This window comes from Poeciliopsis prolifica, unplaced genomic scaffold (assembly GCF_027474105.1).
Source record: "Poeciliopsis prolifica strain line A6 unplaced genomic scaffold, Auburn_PproV2 SCAFFOLD007, whole genome shotgun sequence".
Lineage (NCBI taxonomy): Eukaryota > Metazoa > Chordata > Actinopteri > Cyprinodontiformes > Poeciliidae > Poeciliopsis > Poeciliopsis prolifica.
The window spans coordinates 9,115,606-9,121,191 of record NW_026562382.1 but is presented as its reverse complement, the minus strand read 5'-3'; positions in this window follow the sequence as shown (position 1 = coordinate 9,121,191).

The window sequence follows — 5,586 nt, the reverse complement described above, 5'->3', positions numbered from 1 at the left end:
TCTAGCACACTGTGCTGTGAAGTGAAATGGAGGGTGTTGACACAAAGCAGGGGTCAGTCAGCGTACCACTTTCATGGGGGAAACCAGGTAACAGCGGAGTACATTTCTGGCATTTCAGTAGTAGGAAATGAACCATTGTTAGCTCCTCTATAGTGAGCTCTGCAGTGGGGCGACATGAGAGAAGACCACAGGGGCAAAAATTTAATTGACCCTTCTCACAAAACATTCTAAATATTTAATTCAAGTCAAAGAATCAGCTGCAGTTGAATGTTTTGTGCCACGTGCCGAGCCCCCAAGATGTTAGTCCAAGCAAGAGTATTGTGATCATTTGTGTTCACCTTTTTAAATAGAAATCTGTAAGGCTCCCTTTCTTTCAAATCTGTCATTCAGAAACTTTCAATTTTCATGCACCTGCCATCAGAGCAGTCAGCCAGCTCGCATGAATATATTCAACATCACACAGAAACAGTGAACAGAGGGGGATCTCTTTAATGTTCTGAGAGGAGGAAGAATTATACTTCAATATTTAAACTGCCTTCTTTTACTCTAGAAGTTTCAGTATATTGCTCAAATTCTCATTGTTTTCTTGTTAACATCACAATGGTGGCATGACATGACAATCAACTTGACAGAGAAGCTATACCAGCTTCAAATCCATCCAAACTCTCTTTCAATTATCATCCCTGTGCACATGAAATGGAATGCACAATGGTGGAGTCTACAGTATTCATTTATTCTGACTTCCCCGCAGTTACTGTGTAGATTTGACTGAGGGATGGGTTTACTGCAACATGCATGAAAGAGTAAAAGACACGAGTTACATTTTTGGAGCGCTATTGAAGATTCTGGTGCAGCTACATTTCTTGGGAAAATCTGATGTTTGCAGAGAGTAATTTCACCTGCCACCTCAGTTTTTGCTGTGAGTTGGTGTCTCTGGGTTAAAGTTTCATGGCTAGCAGGGCACGGACAGAGCTGCAGAAAGAGCCACCAGCAATCTGCCAGGTTGGTGAAGAAAACCCAAGCCTTATTAACCTCTAAGTGAGCAGGTCCACATCAGTGTAAGTTTATGTGTGAGATGGTAAAGCAGGCAAATCTACTATCATCCAGTTCTGCTTTTAAAAAAGAAAACAAACAAAAAAAATCCCATTACATTCCTGAAAGTGGGATGGTAAAGGTTTGAAGGTGATTATTTTTCTCAGATGATAGTTTAAAGCTCTGTCTTACAATTTTGAAATATAATATGGTCACAGAATGCAAACGCCAATACTTAAATTGATTTAATGAAAATTTAAATCTTAAAGTTCTTCTGTGAAGATTGTTAAGAAGCTGTAGCCTGACATCACATACCAATATAGGTAAGACAATACATGATATTTAATTTGAATAAAAGAGAGATAACCCAATGAAAATAAAAATTTTGAAAATCAAACGTGGCTATATGTTTAATATTTTATTGTATTCGATATCCCATTGTTAAACAATGTAGCCTTAATAAAAGTATAATTAGAACCTTTAAAACTACTTATGTTTCAAGTCTGTTCTATATTGAAAAATAAGCCTCTGTTTAACAGTTTGGATTCGTTTGTGTGACTCCAGAGGAGTCGGAGCCTCACCAGTCATGAACCTCACCACATGTTACTGGTACCTATGGGGAACAAAATCTGATTTCCAAGTAGAAGTGACTGCAGGCTAGAACGCTACACTGTGATCACACCCTGACAGTAGATGCATTTCCATTACAAAAGTGTGCAAAACTGTCATTATTCTGCTAATGTTGTTGAAAATACACAATTTTGCAACTGCACTGTTTCAATTAAGTGAAAATGGTAATTAAAATCACAGCTGAATAAGTTTGTTCACACAATGTGTCATTAAAAAAAAACATGTCACACCATCATCATCCAAATTAGAGAATCATGAAAAGTGAATGCTGCTCCTCCATGTTGGACTTTGGTTTCTTTGTCTGCAGAGTAGACTTGAACCAGAAGGCCTGAATAATACAACGAGAAAAAATAATTAATGTACTTTGAATGCTAATCAAAATGCTAATCCATTCAGTGACTTGGTTTAGATTAAAACATCTACTTTCTTTCACGTTTTGCTGTCAAAGTCCATACTTAAAATCAATTAAGAATTTAGAAAGAAAAAAAAAAGCTGAAAAGTGATATTTTGACTCACTCTCTGCATAATCTGACAGTGGTTGAGCTATTTAGCCAGATAAATTGGCAGCTACTTCAGTCTGTAGTTGTGCAAAGCTGGCAGGGAGATTGCAGCTGTAATTGGGATGAAAGTTAGTTCTGTAAAGTACTGACACACACACAGATTTTTATTCCAACAAAAATGTTGACAATTTCATTCCACATCTCACAATTTTGACCATTCAAATAAAATCCCAATAACATTCTTTAATATTTGGATTTGTAATGTTGCAAAACTTGAACAATGTTCTCGACTAGAACTCTAACTGCTCTTTGCAAGGCACTGTACAAGTGCAAACATGTAAACTGTCTCTGGTGCACATGCTGTCTTCTAACAGGAAACGCAACAGAAGAACCACTTTTAAAATATTAAAATACAGCAGAGCTGGAAAAAAAAAAACTATCCGATAATGATCTGCGCTTGACTGGAAAAAGACACTGACAGTTAGACAGGAGTACAGCACAAAAGTAAATTATTTCACATGCCCTTAGGCATGTACATACTGTCTGTTTCGCAGATTTTCACTCGGTCCAGGCAGTCGCTGGTCTCTGTGTCCCCAAGGCACAGCTCTGCTCTGCACAAATCACTACACAAGAAAACAAAACAATAAAGTAGCCAGTGCTTGATGTCTTCTAAATGCTTCTAAGCATTAGGCATTAGCTACTGACCTGCTCAGCTTTTTGTTACCAAATCTATTTTATTGCTCTAAGCCTTCACCACCTTTAAAACTAATTGTTACAACAAGCACTGAGGAGACTATAACAAGCTACCCTAGATTTTTTTTTAGCCTTACTCTCAGCACGGAGCACAATGTCATATAAAAGCTTTCTTCCAGGAACAAAAAATTTAATTCAATCTTCAGTCGTTGCTTTTTATAACTCTGTAAAATGATGCAAGGGTATTTTTTTTCTTCATACATTGAGGGTTCTATACTGACTGGTTGTATCTCAGAAAAAAGGTCCTCTTCACCTCAGGTTTTACATGTTGTACAACTGATCCACTTGACCTTAGAGATCGAGCAGACTGCTCTTTGAAGACACTTGTCGATTAGCCAGAGACACACTGAAAGCACCACAAGTAAAATGAATGTGAACCGTCAGAAACAAACTCTAGTTCAATGTCAAAGCTAAACCTTGGAATTAGTGAGATTCAGTGACTGTTATTTTATCTAAAATATTATATATATATATATATATATATATATATATATATATATATATATATATATATATATATATATATATATATATATATATATATATATAATACTAAGGCTACATTTTTCCTCACCAGCAGCCCTGTTTGAATAGAAAGAAAGAAAGAAGAGAAAGAAAGAAGAAAGAAATAAAGAAAGAAAGAAAGAAAGAAGAAAGAAAGAAAGAAGAAAGAAAGAAAGAAAACAAAGAAGAAAGAAAGAAAGAAAGAAAGAAAGAAAGAAAGAAAGAAAGAAAGAAAGAAAGAAAGAAAGAAAGAAAGAAAGAAAAATATCCTGCTCATAATTTGGCACTCATAAAGCACAGTTGTAGAGTCACCTTCTAGCATGGACCATCTGTCATCAGTTATGCATGTATAAATATGGTTACACATTTTACAAAATGTGATTGAATGGTGACCTGATCAGGTTGTACCCTGTCTTTCCCATCTTATCTGAAGGAAATGTAAGTCCATTTACAAACTTTCATTTTGGACACAATCAGAGATGGAAATAGACGGTCACATGTGGTTTTTAATGCTTGGTACTTCAGTTGCCTTTCAGCAAATTGGTCCTGGTTTCAGATACCAGCCTGGTGTTTTTCTGACTGATGACCCCTTCCATGCACGTAATCTGACGCCCACAATCCAACAATATGACTAGTTACTCTAAATTGCTCTAAAGTTAGAGAGTCTCTGTGTTATTTTTTCTATTCTCTTTGTCTTTGTGTTGCTCTGTGATGTAATGGTGACCTGATGGGCACCAGGCCCCAAAGCTCTGTGAGGATAAGTTGGCATGGACAATAAATGGATGTTCCATAAATTCATCATTATATTTTGTTCTGAGTCATACCTAAAATGTGACAAGTCTAGTGTAATGTGCATTCCAAGAAAACGTTGCAAAATTTATCAAAAAAAAAAGCATTGCTAACATAACGACTCTTTCATCTTTTGCTTGGTAATGATATTATGGGTAAGACAGTCATGTGTAACAAATCATTTGGTACATAAAATCCCACAGCTTTAGAATAGGACATTAAGCTGTGACTGAAAACAGTAAATGCACATTAAATTAATGGAACAAAATAAAATTCTTCTATGAGAAAAACAACCACCATGCTAACTGTTGATGCTGGATTTGTGGGGCTTTCCTTCTGCATGAAGAGACTTGATAATCAGAAGACATGACAGTCAAAAGCAACAGAGAGAAAAAAAAAACCATAACATGTCGCAATTTTACATTTCTCTGTATTAAACTGATATACTTTCCAGGAACAGTCTCTCAATTAATGTAACTGTTGATTTTTTTTATACAGATTGACAACAAAAGCATAAAGAGGTTATCAGTTTTAAACGAACAAAGAAATGTGGGGAAAAAAGCAACCTTCTTGAACCGTTTCTGCATTTTAGATTTAGCAAAAAGCACATGTTGTCTAAGCAAGTGTCTCCACTATTGTGTCCTCCTACCTGTGTTTTCTGAGTACTGTCACAGCCTGTTACCTCAAAATCAACCAGAGAAGTCTCTTGTCAGGCCTAATCTTTTTCTCTGATTCTTCCTCATGTTCACTGTCTTTCCCTCTTGGAAGCTTGTTTCCACACAAACTGCTGCGCGCAGCTAGATGCCATGAAATCTCTGTAGTTTGCTTCGACTGTGTGGACATGCTGTCAGTAGTGATGTGCCGAATCAAACTGACAGCTCAGATGTGGGCTGGTAAAAAAAAAAAAAAAAAAAGATGTCAAAGATCATGTGGATAAAGGGGCTGATCATCCCCAGGTTTCGCTGGTTTAAAATATCTAGAAAATACTCAAATGGGATTGGACGAAAAGTTTGTATGAACTCATATCTGCATGCTCTCTGATGTGTTCGCTTGTAGCTTTCGAAGTGCATGCAAATCTTCCCAACACCACCAGACACTTCAAATGAATTCTTCATTGGCCTGTCAAAATGCTTTTCCTCTCCCATCAACACCAGCAATAGTCTATCGTGATCTTCTATGCAATGGCCTCATTGTGCGGGGCATCAAAGATTCTATGGCTCCATCTCCGGGTGTGCTGTGAACTGTAAATTTCAGATTCAGACAGCCCAGGGCCCAAGGCCATGAGCCGCCAGCACTGCTGAAGTACTCTGTTGCTTCACACATTTGAAATTGGCTGACATGTTTAAATTTGCCATACCTTTGCTCAATCCTTTTGCAA